At 32.9% G+C, this 21,077-nt stretch overlaps 1 long non-coding RNA gene across 1 annotated transcript in view; it reads left to right on the top strand.

Moving 5' to 3' along the window:
* LOC134739535 (uncharacterized) overlaps nt 1-21,077 on the top strand; it is a 148,602-nt gene that overhangs the window by 80,307 nt on the left and 47,218 nt on the right. The window contains exon 2 of the long non-coding RNA XR_010126315.1: nt 12,568-12,659. This is a non-coding gene — a long non-coding RNA (uncharacterized LOC134739535). The remainder of the gene's footprint in view (nt 1-12,567; nt 12,660-21,077) is intronic.

Genomic DNA, 21,077 nt, shown 5'->3' with positions numbered 1-21,077 from the left:
TGTGACTGTTGTGTCATAAGACAAAATAAATGTCAGTGGCAAATTAGAGTGAAAGTATTATTGTCTGAAGAGCTATCTCCAAAGTGTTTCCTATGAATTGGCTCACATGACACCCCAAAGAAGATATGGAGTGGGAGTAGCAATAGCAGTAGTTTATTATTTTCATCAGTATTTTGTATTAAATATGTGCATGTCTTATGTAACAGTGGTTGTCTTTGCATGGCTATAAAAATTCTAGCAATACAACATATCATTATCTTGACTATTATACTCTGTCATCAGTAATAAAAAAGTTGAACAAAAGCCAATTATGGTAAAAAAAAAAAAAAGAACACTAAAGAAGACCAAACAGCATGTAATCAATATGGGAGAGATCAAACAAAACTGGCTCCACTAATTTGACCAGAGTTAGCGGCAGATGTCTGGAGTAGGAAGTATCCTTTGCTTATGATTTTCCTCAAAGTGAACTGCAATACAGCGACTCCATTTACTTAACAGTAGTAATCAGATGTTTGAAAGAGACAATAGTCCAGATTTAAGCTTAGAAAATATGTCTCTTTTGTAAATGAAATATTTAAAACAGAAAAAAAAGCACAGGTCAGTAGACTAGAATTTACATCTCAGTTTGAACACTAAAATCTGGTGTAGCACTGGGCAATCACTGATACCTGCACCCAGCATTCTCACTGTTTGTGGAAGATGAAACAGAAAAGTCTCAAAATAATGTTTGAAATCTAAAATGTTATGACCCTTTTAAGGCACTAACATATCCCTGTGTTACTTTTTTTTTTCTAGTATGGAATACAAACATCTTTAAAAATGTAATTTTCATGCAATGAGGATGTATTTTAATGTAATCATTATAACAATAAATATATCACAGTTTAAAATGACTAGAAGAGATGACATCAGCTTTTGCTTTTACTGTCACTGTATTTCTAGAGAAGTAAAAATTTAAAAATAATAAAATCTGCAATTCATTTACATAAAAGCTTCCTCAATAAAGAAATATGACCACAACTGTTTCTAATTCACTAAAGATACAACATCCAAAATTTCTGTGTGTTATGCAGTACAATTAGGTTCATTCAGATAAAAAGAAAAATTTAGAGATTTTTAAAAAAATTATTAAATTTTATGAAATGTTTTTAGGTATTACATCAGTCTTTTAGCTTATTTGTTAATAGTTGGTAATTAAGGGATTAAGCTGGATATTTCTTCTGAACAAGTTTGCATCTCTCCAAATAAGCTATGGAGTAAGAATTCATTGGCAAAATTGTCTAGTCCAGATTTTGATCAGCTCTTTCACACTATACTGGAAGATCACCTTAGAATTACAATCCTGAATGGGAATGTCTAGCTTGACATTAGCTTTATTTCAGTGAAACAGATTCTGGCAGAAAAGAAAACAGCAGGTTAAAAGGACATAAGGAACACAGCTATGAGGGAAGTTTTCTGCTTAAAGGTAAAGAGGAGTGGTTTGAATTTCTAAAAGATAAAAGAATAAGCCACTTAGATCTTTCAAAGTACTAAAATAGTCATTTTTTACGTAAAAGCAAGACTCGCAGCTTAGAGAGTTCAGAGAACTTCTTCCTGGAGCTACCGATCCAGCCACACCAGGGATTGTCAGCTCTTGCAGGGCCCTCTGTCAGCTGTCAGGAAATAAATCTCTCTATCAGATGGAAGCAGTCTGAGTTGGAGCAAGTCCTCCACAGCACATCACCCCGGGAGCACTCAACATGCTTGGCGAACAAGGGCTCCCTGTTGTACTCTGATTTATGTATATCTGTAAAGTTACTCCTGATAGGGTAAAAGGAGGAGACTGATCAAGAGTCTATCACACTCGAAATGCTTTCATACTGTTGCCACCCCACTCAACCTGTCATCCATGGAAGCAAGAAAACAAAAGCACTGCAGACCGTTCTCAGCAGCCCTTTCCTTTCCTCGGTGACCCTTTCACAGACCGTTGCCAGAACCACTACTCACTTCTTGTGCTAGTAGAGAACAACAAGTAGTTATATTTGTGTTTTAAAGGTTGTCCTGTTAATGGATTGTCCTTTCACACATGCCATGTACCTTATTATCTGAAAATTTACTGAATGCTGACCATGGTACATACTTGCTGACAAATTTCACACATGCCTAAGCATGCAACTGGATTTCCCCACATGATCATTTCCATGGTTCATTTCCTCATATCTCAGGAGTGATCATATTTTATCTTCATTTTATTATGCTTTCAATCCAGTGAAGTCCAGATTATATTGTATTTGTGCTAGTATTAATGGGTAAAATTGTGGATATTATTGTTTGGTTGGTGTTGAAATTTTGTCTATCATGTGTGATTTACTGAATGATAAGGATTTGAAGAAAATGAAAAGCAGGGAATACTGAGTTTTATAACATTATACTTGCAAGTAAATTTAAGATACACATCAGGGCTTTGTTTTGCAAGAAGATGTATAAAAAACACCACAGAAAGGCATTAACTTTAGACTTCAAATTACAGAATTCAAAGGTATATATGTATACATTTTGGAGAGTTTTGTTGTTGCTGCTTAATAGACAATATATTGAAGTGAGTAGCCCAGTTACAGAAGGGCATTATTTGATCAGGGCTTTAAACAGAGCAAGAAGGGTTGTAGGATTTCAGAAGTACTGAAAAAGATAATGATGGCTGACAATGTTGAAGAAGACTTGTTTTATGTAAGAGAATTATGTAGACCTGGTGTAATTGTGAATAATTTTATAGTTGATTTTTTTGTTTGCACCCAGAGTTAACAATATATTTTAAAACTTACTTTGTAAACAAGTGCTTCATATTGCAGTTACGTGTGCAGATAGATTAGACAGATAGACAGATGATAGATAGATAGGTGATAGATCGATAGATAGATAGATTTTCCTTAACCTTCTCAAGAGATTATATCCCTAGAGAACAGAACTGTGCATTGTATCCCATTGTAAGTAACTAATCACTTACAACATTGCTTGAATTGGGTATCTCTTCAGTAAACATTGATTGTAAAAATAATCCTAGCAATCCATAGGATTTACCCCATTATTTGTTTTAAACTTTATGCACATATAACTTATTTTGGTCTTTGTATTAATATACCTGGTTTCTCCCTGCCGCCACTGCCCTGCCTGTGTTTTATTTATCTTTTGTGTTATAGTACTTTTTCTAGTAGCAATCCCAATATTCTTTACTGAAGGGATAATTTCTTTCTAACTTTACTATGACTTCCATTTTACCCTGCTCAAGTAGAGAGATTCAAATTATATCATTTAATTCCACTGTATAGTCGTTGGATAGATTGTGTGAGCTCCACTGAAAATTGTGACATGAAGACACTTAAAAATTTTTAAAACATAGTTTTAAATAGTTCCTTCTTTAAAAAATATTTCCCCTTAAATCTTCCAGAAAATGCTAGAATTATGGAAAAAGGAAAACATAATTTAGCCCATCATATGTAGAGACTGGAAATCTTGTTTTTATTTCCATTTCCAACATAATGTGTTTTGATTGCTACCGTAAAAATGTATGATAAAATATATTCACAACTAAAGCCGCCATTGAATCCCATCCATGGAAGAAAGAGAAGTAGAAATGTTTCCTGAATTCGAAAGAGGTTGTGATTGTGACCTTAAGCAACATTTATTTGGAATGCAACAGTGATAAGAGGACCAAAGAGGTGCTAGTGAAGAGCAGAGTTTTGCAGTATGCGTGTCCACAGGAATTACAGGAAGGCAGAGCCGACCAGGCTGCTTCCTTACACAGTACCATCATGTCACTGTGGACCTGATGGTAACAATTGCTTTGTAATGAAAATTAAAAAGTAATAGATATGTTTGTTGGATATGTGGTCTCGACATCTTCCAGATAGTGTACTAAAACTCTGTGATTCATTTTATGCAGATATTTTTTATTTTTTACTTTTAGTGTTGATTTTTCAAGTTTGTAAATGCCTGATATCATATAGAAAAACTGGCTCATTGAGCAGACTTCCTGTCCACATGCTTCTAATGCTCATTCAGAGGTAAAGAAACAAGCAGCATAGGATAAAAACAAAAACTACTTTGGATATATTAAGTTTAAAAATAAATTGTGAGCCAACGCAGCTGGTCCATTAAAATTATCGGTAAGCCATGTTAATGTATTTTAAATAAGCTATGAGGATAAATAGCGAAAACATTGTCTAAATGAGCAACAGTTTTAGGGATGAATATTTTATTAATAAAATTATAGCTCTTTCAGTGAAGTTTCGGATAGTTTACTATTTAAAAAGTGGTAGGTGGTATCATGTATTAACTCAGCTATGTACATTTTCTTGCATATTTTTCAATCACTCTTAAGATTTTCATTCCTTTGGTTATTCTTTTAAATTAATTCTACCACCTGAGTGATACAGCGCTAATATAGTATTTTTCTTTGTGTAACAGATTTGATGAGTGTGGTGCATTTGCTAGTATAATTCATATTTGACATGTAAATAAGCTAATATTTGCGCTTTAACACCAGTTCCAATTTGAAAGTAAAACTAGAAATGTTAATAGCTTTTAGTGTAAGCAATTAAAAATAAGTAATATATATAATCCTGGAATCTGTTTAAGTTTCCCATACCTAAAGCAGTTTTGTTATGGAGTTTGTTGATTCATTGTGTGGATACTTTGCATTAAGATAACATTTGCTTTGGAGGTAATTGTTTTGATAACCTTCCACTAACTACAGTTGATAAGAGGTATGCCTTAAAAAAAATAACAATTCCTAGTGAAATAACCCATATTATAAATGTTTGAACTATCCTTAATATGGACACATTCAAGAAAATAAAATAATTAGTGGTAGTAGAGTTAATATACTGTTATGCTATTGCTAGCATCAGCCATTTTGAGATCCATAGCTTATACTCTATTTTCTCAGTTCTAAGATGTCAATATGTGTAAAAGATACCATTGATCTAACATCAGCTTTCCTAGGAGAAAGACAGAAATGGCCAGCAAGTTTCTTTGGAAATCCATTGTAGTATGTATACTAATTTAAGACATGTTAAAATGAAAAGAAATATTGGTCTTAGATTTGAAAAATTGTGGTTATGTGTGTATTTACAACCCATCATGTTCCAAATGAAACCCACCATATTGCAGCTGACAACTTTTCATCCAGAATGAATGCTGCTTACCTAAAGCTATTATAGTTTTACTGAGGTTGTTATAAATAGATAGGTAATAATGAAGGTACTATTTGATAGCAAGTAATTGTATGATCACTTTTCCCTTTGTAGTCAAGATTGGAAACAACATGAAATATATTCTAAAACATTTCACTATATAGTAACATCCTGTTTCTAAGTATGAAGAATGTGGGATGTAGGAAGTTTGCATATTACTTTGAAGAAATAAAAATCATGAAAATAAAGAAATCATTATAAAATGAATTATTACTACCAGAGTTTTTCTCCCCAGAGAAAGGTTGTCATGAGCAGAGTTTTAAGTAGAGAATGGAATCTGATTTTGTGAAACAGATTCCATTTAGAATTATATTATTGAAATTTGAATTAGCATAGAATGAACCAGTAAGAGAAAAATGGCATTATTAATAAAATAAATCAAACACAGATTTATTAGGATATGAAAATTTTTAGGAATAATAGAAAAGAAAGAGCCATGTTTTAAGGAAAAGGCCTAGATTGTCCATATTACTTTTGTCTTGTTTGTATTATTTATGATATATAAAATATTTAAATATTTGTTAGAAATTCCAAGGCTCACACATGATACACACATAATAATTTCCAGAAACACAGAACCGTGTTTACTTTAGGTGAACACTTAAATTGAAATATATACATCAATTCAGTACTTGCATTGTGAAATATGTATGTATACACACACACACACACACACACGCACACATCTTCTGTCAGTAGAAACAAAATTGCCACTCTTGCTTTGATCTTACCAACAGATGCAACACTAGCAGAATGGAATGAATTCAAATAGTTTTTTTTTTTTTTTTTTTTTTTTTTTGAGGCAGAGTCTCGCTCTGTCGCCCAGGCTGGAGTGCAGTGGCGCCATCTCGGCTCACTGCAAGCTCCGCCTCCCGGGCTCACGCCATTCTCCTGCCTCCCCATCCCGAGTAGCTGGGACTACAGGCGCCCGCCACGACGCCCAGCTAATTTTTTTGTATTTTTTAGTAGAGACGGAGTTTCACCGTGTTAGCCAGGATGGTCTCCATCTCCTGACCTTGTGATCCGCCCGCCTCGGCCTCCCAAAGTGCTGGGATTACAGGCGTGAGCCACCGCGCCCGACCTCAAATAGTTTTAATTAAGCCTTTCTTGTAGATTTAATTAGGTATGTACCAGCTTAAAATACATCTGGCCTATAAAAAAGAGATAATGAGTATTTGATGTAACAATTTGATCTTGTTGTGGTTTTCAAATTCTTTTGTGTGCGTCTGTACACATCTGTGAGTTTGTGTAAAGATAATAGCTATTACTTTCAATTGTTTCTTCTGGTTATACTTCATGGTGATACTTTGGGCCTCTCTGTGACTGTGTGTGTATAGGGGGGTGGGTTGCTACAAACAGTGACTTTGGAAGTTTTGTCAACAAGTTCACAGAAATAAAAACTCAATGCCAACCTGTTTTGAGAATCCAGTTCTAAATATAATTTTCAAAATTTTTGTCATTATACAAATAACAATCAAATATTATAGGAAATAATAAAAATGACAGAAAAAAATTCCCACATTCTCCACCATCTTAGCGACTTAACTTTCTTGTTTCCATTTCCTTTTTATTCCTTGTTTTATTTATATGTATTTTAATGTGCTTTTAATTTTATGTCAATACAATTTTATTCAACTTAATATTTAATAAATTAGAGTTTGTACACGATTATTTTTATAGCAGTTACATATTGTTGAGATGATTTTAAAATAATTTTCTACCACTACAGTAATTAAAGGTATTTAGATTTATTTTAATGGTATGCCATAACATGGAAATGGAACTTTTTTAAAAATTAATTTTCCTCCTTAAAGACTATTGTAAAATTACATACCTCATAGTTTAACTGTTGACATTTATGTGTAACTAGGACATTTTGCATTCATGAATGAAAAAATGATGAAATAGATAGCAGTTATCAAAAGAAACAAAAATACATCAGATATCCACATTTTAAAAAATAGAGCATTATATTATATAACATTCAGACATAAAGATGTGCCATTATAAGACACAGCAGAATGAAGAAGGGTAAAATAAGAATTCTCCTGATAGAATTTTACATTAGTTTAATTGTACTATACTCAATATATTCACACATATTCTGTATACGTGTTAATGCTTCATAGCTTCATAGAAACGGAAAATGTAAGTTGAGAAACATACTAAATGGTTACACTGTATGTACTGTGTTCTGTACATATAGCATTTATTCTCACTTTTAATTCTCATTGCCTGTTTTGAACTTGTTCATGATAGTAACGGTGTAATATATGTGTTACTTGAGTTTATAAGGACAAAGCAAGGCTATTTTTTATGTTATAGGATTTGTGTTAATTATATTAAATGAAACGTCTCTGTCTTATAGTTAGCAACACTTACTATAAAAATCTAATATTGATATAATCGAACGTATTTATTTGAAACTCTTTAATGATTTATAATTTGCCTTTGTCCATGCAGCTGCTCTAATACCATAGCCTGGGTAGATTCTAAACAATAGAAATTTATTTCTCATAGTTCTGGAGGCTGAGAAGTCCAAGATCAAAGTACCAGTTGATTCAGTTCCTGGTGAGGGCACGTTTCCTGATTCTTAAATGGCATCTTCTGACTGTGTGCTCACATGATGGAAGGAGCAAGGCCTCTGGGGCCTCTTTTATAAGGGCACTAATCCAAGTCGTGAGGCCTGCACCTTCACAATGTAATCACCTCCCAAAGGCCCCACCTTCTAATCCTACCACACTAGTGATTAGGCTTCAACATAAGAATTTTTGCGGAGACATAAACTTTTATTCTTGCAATTTCTGGCATGCTTCATATGTATGTATAAATATATGTTTACACACAGATACATGGTTATGGAAAAGATCTAAATATACAGAGAAGAAATGCTTTGCTTTAAATGAGTGCTTCTCCAGACATAAGGTCTATGTCATACTTTGATAAACACAAGCAATTATGCATGCACCACTTTATGGAATGTTGCTTTACAGTGAAAAAGCCTGGTTGAAAATCGTGGTGTCTTTGCTTGTCCCTCCCAACAACTAAAGATTTTGTTGAGCTTCATTTTCTATATTTATATAATGAAATAATTTTTACACATTCCAAATATAAGATGCATATTTGTTATTTTTACCTACCTGACTATTCTAGTACCCCCAGTATTTAGGTGACTATATTTAGAAAGTTGGTACATTAGATATTTAACCCTGGTATCATCATCAACAACAAGAATACATGAATCTGATAAAAGTAAGGCAATAAATTAGTTCAATGGAATTCAAAGACAAAATCAATAAAGGTAAGATTAAAAATTAATGATGTGACAAAGTCTAGGCACCCTGGCTCACACCTGTGGTACCAGTGCTTTTGGAGGCTGAGTGGGAGAATCACTTGAGCCCAAAGGTCAAGGCTGCAGTGAGCCGTGATTGTACCACCACACTCCAGCCTGGGTGACAGAGCAAGACCCTGTCTCAAAAGAAAAAAAAAAAAGAGAGAGAGAGATAAAAACTTGATTAATCACCAGGTAACATGACTTTTTTAAGCAAGGGAGAAAACTTCATCTATGAGCAATAAATATGGAATACCCTTATGAATGGAGATTATATTTTCAAAATTACAGAAAAACATTAAACCCTTCTTTATTAATGGATCTTAAATCTGCATCATGTTGTTAAACTTTGTAATTTACTCAGAAAAGAGGTAATAGGCCTCTGGAGATCAGTAACTTCAAAGTTACTTCAAAAAGTTATTCCTAAAAACGATATCAGAAACTCTAAGGAGCATGTGTAATTTCCAGAAGCTTCTCTCAACTCAGCAAGTGATTATATTAGTCTCAGTATCCACATACTACTAAGAACTGCTGGTCTGGAAAAGTAAACATTTAGGAATAGTAAGGAAAAGTCTTATGGGAATAGAGAGGCAAATTAGTAACAAAAAAAAAGAAAAAGGAAAAAAAAACCCAGAAAGCGAAGAAACTGGCTGTAGTTAATATTCAATATATCTTTAAAATCAGTTGTCTATTCATTGGGGAGAAGGGTATGGGAAATGAAGTGCGCAATGTGGAATCTCCAAATAGCAACTTAATTCCAGAGAACTTGAGTGTTAAGTGCGTGCTATGTTTATATTATTCATAAACCGGAGTGCAAACATATGCAAAGAAAAAAATTTAGGTAAATATCCAGTAAAAAACAGTGCTTATAGCAAAATTCAGAAATTATGAGCTTAAAATTAAAACAATGGATTTGACTAATTAAGATTGAAACTTCTGAATGGCAAAGTAGTACATTTCATAAATACATTTGAAAGACAATGAAATTACATGTGCGTAGACATGATATTTATGTAAATGCGTATACATAGATATATGTCTATATCTTTGCATATGTGTGACAGCAGAAAAACGTGTTAATAGACATAAATATACAAACAGCTTATGCAATGCAATGAAAAATATTCAACAGCTCATTAGAAAAATGAGTAGAGGAATAGGGTATTGAGTAATAAACTCAAAAAAAAAGGACTGTATCGGCTAAAATATTCAATCTCAAGAACATTAAATTTAAAAAATCATCATAAGTAATGATTTAAAAAATAAAGTTGTGTTCCCTGTCTAAAAAGGTTTAATTTTATAATATTTGATCCAAATCAAAAATATGCATATCATTTATCAAATCAATTCTAGTATTTGGATTTGAAATTAGTACAATATTGGACACACACACCAGGATGTTCATTGCAGTGCTGTTTTTAATACTCCTAAATCAGATAAAAACTTACTTACGATTATTATTTGATGGAATATACATGCAAAACACAATCATAATATTATTCAAATGAATTATATTATTCAAAATTTATTAACTTGGAATTATGGCCTTGCTATATTTAGTAATATAAAAAGGCACATTATGAAATAGAGTGGTTGCATTTTTAAGGGAAGAATATTAGTATGATTATTTACGATATATAAGAGAATATGTCTGGAAAGTAATCAAAGTATACATTAGGATAAGACAGGAGGGAATTCCTTTATCCCAACTATAAATCAAGGTGATACATGTGAGGGAGAAAGATCGTATTTCTATAGTGTGATGAAGTCTCGGAGATGGAAGAATATTTGACCAAAGACTAAAGGAAAGTGAGTGACAAAGACATGATGATGGGCATAGGAAAGACTGTAGAAAGCAAGAAGCAAGTGTGAAGGCCCTGAGGCAGAAACATGGTTGCTGTGGTTCAAGTACACTAAGAAAACAGAGTTCATGAGAGGGGGAGGATAGAGCAGATAAAGTGAGGTCTACAAAGCTATAGGAAGAGGATTGGAAGCCATTGGATGGATTTTGCAGAAGCTTGTCTTGATCCAACCTACTCTTAAGGGTCACTGTGTCTTAAGAATGGACTTAGAGACAAGAATGGAAGCAGCCTCTACTATCTTTAAAAAACTATTATAGTGATCCAGGCCCAAGAAAATGGTGGCTTATGCCTGGATGATAGTTTTGGGAGTGATTAGAAGTGAAAAGGTTCTGGAAATGTATCTATATCTATGTCTAAATTACATATATATTTTATATACTATGAATAATATGATACAAAGACATATAGATAACTGTTTTCATTTCATACACATTTTTCTTTACTGTGCTTTTTTTCATTTACAATATATCCCAGAGATTGCTCCATAGTAATACATAGAGATACACATCATTCCATTTTGTAGCCTCACAATTCTTCATTCTGTGGAGGTACTAGATTACTAACAAGTCCCCTGTTGATGGACATTTAGGTTCTTTCCACTCTGCCATTACAAATAGTGCTGCAATGAATAGCCTTGTGCTTGTATTTTTTCCTATTTTTGCTATTGTGTCTTTGGAATAGATTTCCTAGAAGTGGGATTGCTGAGTCAAAAGGTACGTGCAAATGTAACTTTGATAGATATTGACAAATTTCCTTCCAGATTTTGATTTCTGTCTATAGTCTCAGATTTTCTTTTCCTTCCCGACTTGCTTTTACATTGTCTTCTTTTGAAAAACACTGGACGTTCTTTTGCTGTTGTTTGTTTGTTTGAGACAGGGTTTCCCTCTGTCATCCAGGCTGGAGTACAGTGGTATGATCTTGGCTCACTGCAACCTCCGCCTCCCGGGCCCAAGCAAGTCTCCCACCTCAGCCTCCCGAGTAGCCAGGACCACAGGTGCTCACTGCCATGCCCAGCTAATTTTTGTATTTTTGTAGAGACGGGGTTTCGCCATGTTGCCCAGGCTAGTCTTGAACTCCTGAGCTCAGGCAATCCGCCCTCATGAGTCTCCCAAAGTGCTGGGATTACAGGCGTGAGCCACTGCACCCAGACTAAAAAAAACACTGTACCTTCTTGATAGAAATATTTTGAATGTGAAATCCATATGGATTGCTGATTATTTTGATATAGAAGATAAAAGACAAGAGTAAACAAGATTTTGGCCTGAATGGCCATATATTTTAATGTAACTCAATTCTAATTCTTTAAATTTACATTTAGATAACCACATGTGGTGAGCTTTAGCATATTGGACAATGTAGATACAAGCATGAGGGTAAAAAGGGGACAGAGTAAGTTGAAGACTGAGCTCTTGGGCACTCTAATTTAAGGCCTTAGATCTGGAAATGAGGAAGAACCAGCCAAAGAGACTGACAAGCGAGGTGGGAAAGAGGTGGCAAGTAAATAAACCATTTTGGGATGGATTCAGAAGCCACTGATTCAATGGGTCGGATGCTACCAATATTTGCATCCAGTGAGGACTCGGAATGGACAACTGCTTGAACAGTGCAGAAAAGACTTCAACCTTGCCAAGTGTTTTATGACTGTTTTGTAGGGTGCAAGGCCCAGTTTGACTTGGTTTAAGAAAAAACAGCCTTTTCTTTTGTGTGTGGGTCTCCCCATCTCTTCCTCAACGGGACTGCAAAATCTTTAAATGTATATCTTCTGTCTTTTATATCTTTGTATAAAAAATTGCCTGACAAAGTTCTTTTTTTTGTATTTTAAAGGGTTAGAAATATAAATGTTCTAATCATAAATGTCATTTTAATTATTATTACTTTCCCATCATTTCAGAAACATGAATTAGTCAAAGCAAATTGTTTACAACATAAAATGGTTACATTATAAAATGGAAGAAAATTAATATTTCTAGTAATTGGTTAGGAAGATTTGCAACAGTGATCCATACCTTTAAAAAAGAGCTAGTGAAATTCAGAATATAATATTGGTGTTATCTGTGCAATTTAAAATAATGATGAGCCAGTAATGTTTAGGTAACTTTTAAAAACAATTACTATTCTAACTAAAGGAATTGTTTTCTTTAAGGATAATTCACCTCCCACCAGTTCCACATTTTGGCAACTTTATCATTTTGGACCAATGTGCATTTGACCTTTCCCCCGGCCGTTCTTCATCTTGTAAGTGCTGTGCCCTTCCAGGCTGATACTTTGAAGACAAATTCTTTGTCCTTGTTTGGATTATTAAACAGTAAATGTCAAGTATTTTTTCCCCTATTTACAAAGGTTTTATCAATTGCGACCTAAAAAAGATTAGATGTAATCTTAGATATTAAAACTACCATTCAGCATGGAAGATCTTTAAAAAAGAAAAATTCACATGAATTACAATTAACTTTAAAGACTTTTTAATGAGGAAATGACATACTTCTTGAGGTTATAATTTGTGCATTCTTTCAATTTCTTAGCCTATTAGCTTGATTTGACCCTGCAAATCAGAGAGATATATATTTTGTATGTTTCTCCTGAAGTTCTTCAGCAAATCTGTACATCAACTCACATACTGGGTTTTGTGAAGGCCAAGAGTTTCTTTAGTCATGAAGGAACTAGCATGGAATTATAAAGCAAATGTACAAACAAACAAGAAACTATAGCAAAAAGCTAAAAAAAGAACCCTTCCTCATTAAAATTGTCATTGTCATTTAAAGTATATTCTACATAGATTTTTTAATGTGAACCACTAATGTGAAAGCGATGCATATAGGATGAAGTTGTAATTTAATTTATTTAAAATTCTGTCTACACCAGCCTCCCTACTTTCTTTTCATGTCTGCTTTATTTTGAAAGAATAAATCTGTTAGCCTTCAAACATTTTCTGTCAAAAATATGAACTTATTTGATATGGGTTAGCAGGGTTGTGATTAGAGACTCAGTATTTCATTTATTTTAATGTAAATGACACAGGATTGGATTGAATCTTATTACTTAAATATTGTATTAACTTAAATGGCTCAATGTATAGACACGTTTACATCTTTTATGTTTTTTTAAAATCTTCCTTAATGTTGGAAAATCAGGTATATGTGATTATTTATATTTGTGGAAACTTAAAAAACACAGGATATATTTGAACTATATTTATGTTTCTGAAAGACACCTAAATATTTTCTTTTTATTTCCCATATATATTCTACAGTGACTTAACTCTGAAATTCAGCATTTTACCATGTTGACATTCATATCCTTATTATTTAATTTAATGTGACTATGATACTTCAGAAGATTCAGTTCTTATAATGTTCAGCATTTTTTCTTATCATTTAAAAAAATCACGTTTACATTATATTGTTTTCAAACTGAAGTATTGCCAGTAATGTATTATATATTGTGACATTAATTCCTTGGTTAATTTAAAAACTTTATTTTCTATCACAAATATTTTAGTCACAAAATGACATGATTTAATAGAAAAAACATGGGATCAACCTTGTAGTGAAACAGGTTTGACTCGTTGCTAGCTAGGTGCATGACCCTGAGAAAATTACTTAGCTTTTCCTGGCATCACTTTACTGATATGCAATGTGAAGATGATAATCACAGTACTTATTTCATATACAAATGAAAAAAAATCCACATAAAATGTCAACCTGACATAGAGTCACCATTCACAGATCTTATTTATTATTTTGTTGTTATTGTTATCATGATCATGCAAATTATTTTCTGTTTTAGCCAAATATTTAGGCGCTTCTGTTGTGGATTTAAGTGTGTGAGAGGCAGGTAAACACTTTTCTTTTTTTTTTTTTATTATACTTTAAGTTTTAGGGCACATGTGCACAACGTGCAGGTTTGATACATATGTATATATGTGCCATGTTGGTGTGCTGCACCCATTAACTCGTCATTTAACGTTAGGTATATCTCCTAATGCTATCCCTCCCCCCCCCAATGGTAAACACCTTTTAAGGGAGCAGTGACTTCTGATGAGGAGTGAGTAGGATGCTAAGGGGAAATGGACAAGAATCTCTGCGTGTTGAATCTGCGTGTTGAATCTCAAACTGGAAGTCAGAATGCTGTGCTCCTTTCTGACCATTATTTGTGTTTTTAGTGTTGGCTTGGTTCCCAGACATGCTTACCAAAATGTAATGAAGCCAACACATAGCTGTTTTAGTTGACTATTCTGAGATTTTAAATACCATTGAAAACGTTACAAGAGCTAATATACTATGCCTAAATATCAACAGCTTGCATATATGTGCTGACCTCCTTCTTAGTTGTGGATTTCCTGGATTATGGTATACAGATTTTGAGTTTTGAAAATCTATGAAAAAAATCTATTTCCCCCAAAATTACAGATTTCTTAATATAGTATGCATATTAACTTTAGAAAATTTAACACAGAAAAATATCCCTGGGTTCCAGTAAGCTATAGCCATCTATATTACTTCATAAATAAAAAATACTAAAATTAAATAGCAAACCAGGCTAAATATTGGCCAATCAAGTCAAGTCATTTAAAAATAATTTCTTGAATGAATCAAATAGGGAGCAAAGATTGGCAATGTATGCCTACTGGCAAACAACAATCATTCCCTTCCATTAACCCTCTTAACAATTACTTGTTCAAAAACCTACATAGAGTAACAGCTGTGGAAAATATCAAAGGATCAAATCTAGAAGTCATTAGAAAGGATATGAGAGATTTAAAAGGGAGGCAAAAAAGAACTTGCATATATTATTGGATGTTGAAGAGAAAAAATAGTGAACAAACAAAAAGGAAAATTGAAGTTATAATTGAAGAAAATATGAAATTGAAACTGTGATCAACTCTTTGAAAGTTTTATGTACAATTATTATCAATATATAATTATCTTTTGAAATTCTTGAACAGCAAGAACTGACAATTATATGATCAAGAAGGAAATAAAAAGTCATGGGCCAGAGGCAAGGGTAATATTAAAAATCAGAATGGACATACTAACCAATCAGAAAGGAAGTGGGTTATATGCCTTCAATGCTACTGCTGACTGACATTTAGTAATTGCACTGAGAGGTAGAGATGTTGTTTCGTTGAGGTGGGTTTTTTATCAAGTTATTTATACTTTCTTCATCCTCCTCTCACAGTGAGTGAGATTACAAAGGTTACATTGGGTAACTTCAGCTACTATTATTCTCTGTGACAATCTTCAGGGCTCACATGAAATGAATCCACTAAATTCTGGCTTTGGGAGGTGGGAGCAAGGGGGTTATAGCATTTTTACTCAAAAGTTTTGTTTTTGTTTTTTAATAAAGCAACCATATCTTAAAACTTTGTAGATTTTGTTAGAAGATATTAAACAGATTCTTATTAAAAAAGTGTAATACGGATCAGGAACCATAAAGGCCAACTCCACTGGAAGTATTTTCCATTGATGTCATTGGTTTGAGTTCAAACGATAGCTAAACTAGAGACAAAAAGAAGGCGCATTCCTTTCCCGTTGCAGATGGGAGGTCATCGAATTTAAAGATACCTTCAGATGTTTGTCTTCTCCAGGATCAGCTTATTGAAAAATTAATGATTTCTTTTAATAATTTTATTTAATGAATCTCTCACTATATTTAGATAAATGCTGTCTTTTTAAAACATAATATGGATATATATAGCTTACTGGATATAGAAGGATAAATGGACTTTTCTATGGCTGCATGTATACTAAAAATTAATTTATTCACTCATCCAAATATTCAGGGTTGGTTCATAAAAGTCACTTAACTGGTGGAAATAAAAAATATAAAGTTTTCCTATGATTCTTATTATCCTAAATATACTTACAAGAATAAATGTGATTAAGATGACTCTGAGTGTGTGGAGATTCATTTCCCACCTTATTTGGGGAGTAAAAGGGGTGATATTTCACCTGCTTAGTGCATATTTTAATATAATTTTTGTTGGCCTGATGGTTCTTTGCTACATATATACATTTAATTTTTAAAATTCTTAATCATTTATTCTCTCAGTATTCAGAAACTTATCATATTCTGTGAAATGCCAAGCATTTTCTTGTTGTTTTACAAATTACATAGAACAGGACATATTTATTTGATAGTAAGTTGCATACAATTTTTATTTTTCAGACTTGAATGAAGTGATCATGTAAGCTAGAGAAAGGAGATTAAAAATAACCTCTGGATATTCCTCTTATGTGATCTTTATTCTGGATGTAGCATTAGGACAGCTAATAGACATGTGTCACTGTAAGTGTTTTGTAATGAACTTAGAATGTTTATTTTTTTGTTGCTGCATAACATCATATGTTGTACGCTTTCACAGAATTTAAGAATAGTAGATGTAGTGTAGTAGCAGTAATGGGCAGAACACTAAAAACTAAAATACTAAGTGGCAGGCATAGCAACACGGAAGGGGAAAATTACTCTGGTTATAGAATCCTTTATATTGAGTAAATATTTGATATAAACAAAAGTGAAGGACAAAATGATAATTATTTATGATATCAAAGTGATCTTTGCTAGAATATACTTGAGAGTGTGACAGCTTTCTGATGAGGAAGTAAAATAATTGTAAAGCTATGTTGAGAAGAATCATAATCTTACTATGAATAAGAAATGCATTACGAGTTACAGGATTCGAAAAATAACAGAATGAGAAGCTTTTACAAGCCAGGCTATTTTAATTTTGATGACAGTTTAGAATCTATAGAAATACCAAAATTATAGCACCAACTTCAATTAATAGAATGTTCAATCTGTATCTACTGAAGTTATCAAGTACTCTTTAATCATGCATCTATAATTGTATCATACAAAACGATTGCATTCACAAAGAGAAAAAAAAACATATAAACTGGCCTGAGGGCTTCATCTGATCATATAAATGAAGAAATAGGCTTCCAATTTAACATTCCGCAGCACTGTAATGCAATTCAGGGGTAAGTGCTATTACCCTTGGTGAAGAGGTTGAATTTGATAGCCATTTCACTGTTAGACTAATGATGGCCTATTATATCTCTTAGGTTACAATGTCTTTGATCCTGTGAATGACAAGGAAACATACAACCTCAGGGGAAAATTCAGACAGAGAAGGTATTTAATAGAAAAGCCTCCAGACAACCAGAGTTTCTTTCGATTTTGAAATCATATGTAGACATCTTAGCTGATAGTCAACCAGAATCCACCAGTAAGGCATTCAGCTTGGTTATACCTGTGCTGTATAGATGGCTGCATATGTTGTCTGTCACCACAATACACGTTCAAATATGAATATATGTACAAAGATTCAAATGTCAAATATGTCTTATATTTTGACTTATGAACTTATTTACTATCTTATTAACTTGGACTTGTTAACCAAAGAAATTACTTACATAATGAAAGCTCTTTTTAAAATATCCTTTTACCTTTTCCCCCCAAAACTGAACATATAATTTGGAAAAGTCTCTTTGAAGGAAACAATTAAAATTTTGTTTTGCATTTGTAAAACTAGAGTTATTTTACTTCCTAGAATGTAACCATAACTTACCCTTTCCACTTCAGATTTTGAAAATTGTATTTGTAGTAACATTTTACCTACATCCAAAACAGGTGGTGGATCTAATTTATATTTTGAATGGACAAATAACGTTTTCTGAAAAAGTTGTAAGATGTGCTTGCTTTAACCAAGTCATAATTTTTACTCTTTCATAGTCCCACAAAAACACGTATTTGTGATATAGCTGAATAAGGAAATTGACTTAAAGCCAAGTTAGCAATCAAGACAAAAACCAAACCTACTAAGTGTGTTACTTGCCCTACTTAAAAAGAAATTGAGAGATGATAATATTTAATGTCTTTTTAAATATAATTTATCTAGGTTAGATTCATAGAGAAATTTCCATAAAGGTAAATATTCCTATACCACAAAGATGATTTTAAATGAAGTGAAATTATTTTTAATTAATATCATTGGTAATTTGCAACAGAAGGGAATTTTCGTGTTACTTAAAACATAATTTTCTTCTAACATGGCTTAGGCCGTTTATCGGAACCATGTTGTTAAATGCAGATTTGCAGAAATACTTTTCAATGAAATGTAAGACTATGTGATATTTGAAACCATCCAGTTTATTTAACTTGCTTAAAACAGTGTTCACTTTATACAAGTTCCCTTTGATATAATCACTTAAGCGAACATTTTTATATCTGTGTACACATGTAAGTGTGTGTCTTTTTAAAAAATAACCATGATTAGAATGATGAGCATATAGAACTTTATTTATACCAAAAAATAACATTACACAAGAAATGCTTTTATGAAGCAAAATGTATCAAGCCCTCTAGTGGTGTTAATGTATAAGATACTTCATTGTGGTGTTTGCTCAATCAAAGCAGGCTTTTTTTTTTTCTTTCTCCATTTGCGTACAAGTATTTAACATATTTTTGACATTAGATTTTTGTAAATTCCAACTTGCTCTGCTTGGCAGATAATTTGTAGAATACTTTAGGTGGTTTTGCTAAAGAAAAAAATCTTAACCTTAGGATTAACCATTTTAAATAACTAAACTTAGTGAATAAATGAATGGCCTGTTAGGAGATAAATCATAATTTTTAGATCAGTAACTGTTATTTTTGGGTCTAATGTTAAAAGACATTGTAGTGTTCCATATGCATGATGATAATAATACTTTTTAAAAAGAAAATTTACATAATTTACAAACTTAGAAAAAAAATCATTTAAATAAACAACCCAACGAAGGATAAAAAATAGCTAAGACTTCCTTTGTAATTCTTACTGAGATCTTCCATGCTGTCTAAAGTCTAAAGGAGGTTAATGGTCTTATTCATAACTAAGGATATTTACACTGAGTTTTTTTTTTAATTTGGCTCTTTTTATAGAAGGCACGCAATTAGAGAGGAGACTTAGTTGGCAGATCTGCAAAATGTGTTTTGGTTATTAAGGCATGAGTTTTAGCTTCATGCCAGCAGTATTTGTCTTTCTTTTTTTAAAAAAAATTAAAGTATGAGCATTTGATGTATATAGCTAGGGGAAACTGACAAATATCATGCAGTAGAAATGGAAAAGTAACAATGAAAAGTTTAAGACACAAAGACGAGTCTCAGAGGCTATCTGTTCTCAAAGATGAATTTCTTGATTTCCTGTCCTTTATTTCAACATTATTTTAGACTCTGAAATTAGGCTCATAGAGTAACCACTGAATACACTGTGGTAGAAAGTGCTATACTAGGTTTTGGAAGACTCAAATCACTTCTCAGCTTCATACAGTTTTCTTTGTTGTAAAATCAGAACAATCATGCACTACCTTACCTCACGTGCCCACAAGCACTTCTGACACTGATCACCATTGTTTTGGAAAAGTGTACATTATCACTGCTTCTCATTGAAGAATACAAGCAGTTGGAGAACATGTGGTCTTCTCCCTAATATGTGCACCCTCATTCTTAGAAGTCTTCAATTAAAACTGATTTAAGTCAGGAGCAGTGGCTCATGCCTGTAATCCTTGGGAGGCAGAGGTGGGCGGATCATTTGAGGTCAGGAGTTCGAGGCCAGCCTGGCCAACATTCCAAAACCCTCACTCTACTAAAAAATGCAAAAATTAGTTGGGGGTGATGGTGCACGCCTGTAATCCCAACTACTCAGAAGGCTGAGGCAAGAGAATTGCTCGAACCCAGGAGGCAGAGGTTGCAGTGAGCTGAGATCATGCCACTGCACTCCAGCCTGGGCAACAGAACAAGACTTCATGTCAAAAAGAAAACAACAAAAACAAAAATAGTAAGTTAAATAGTCTATATTAGGTAGAGTACTGGGTACAAGTGGTCCATACTAAGATAAGAGCCTAAAATAAAATGCTAAATCTTAAAAGAGACTGGGTTTATGCACGAAACGTTTTGTGCCTTGGTCTAACATTAACATGATGTCTGTGTAAAATGACAAAAAGAACCAATGTTGAATTATGCTATATTTTCCATCATCCCACATTGCTAAATGTGTTCTTTCCAAGAAATCTAAATGAATTATTATATACATTTGCTGTCATGTATACATAACAGTTGTGTCATTGTTAGAGATTTCAGTAATTAAAATGGGTAACAGAAGCTTAAGTTATTTTCCTTATCAAAACTATGTTCCTTGGAACCACATTATTATAATGGTTTTTGTGCTCTTGTACATTGGATGTCTTAAGCTGAGTACAGTTTAGGAGATCCTTTCTAATTTCAAGAAGGTACTGCTTTCCTCAACACTGTGATCTAACCTGTGCCAAATCTGTACTATACACTATGTAAATGGCTAACAAGTCAATTGCAAACAAACTGAATGTACAAATCTTAGTGTTGGTACTGAAACCTTTTCAGAATAGTCATCACGATTTAAAAGTTTGTTTAAAAAGTTGCAAGCATCAAGTGTCAATCAAAACTGAAGATGAAACACTAATGAATGTTGAATTCTCATGCTTTTAGGTGCACTTCCTTTTTAGAATTTTCATTTATCTGCTATTTTTACTGTAACCATTTTCTTTAAATTTGTTTCACTTAAATTTCCTGCATGCTAACTTTGTTTGTATGATTGAAATAAAACTGCAGTGTGTATATATATATATATATATAGTA

The sequence above is a fragment of the Pongo pygmaeus genome, chromosome 3 (genome assembly GCF_028885625.2).
Source record: "Pongo pygmaeus isolate AG05252 chromosome 3, NHGRI_mPonPyg2-v2.0_pri, whole genome shotgun sequence".
Classification (NCBI taxonomy): domain Eukaryota; kingdom Metazoa; phylum Chordata; class Mammalia; order Primates; family Hominidae; genus Pongo; species Pongo pygmaeus.
Note: the sequence above shows the minus strand (reverse complement) of the source record. Positions and strands in the feature narration are given on the sequence as shown.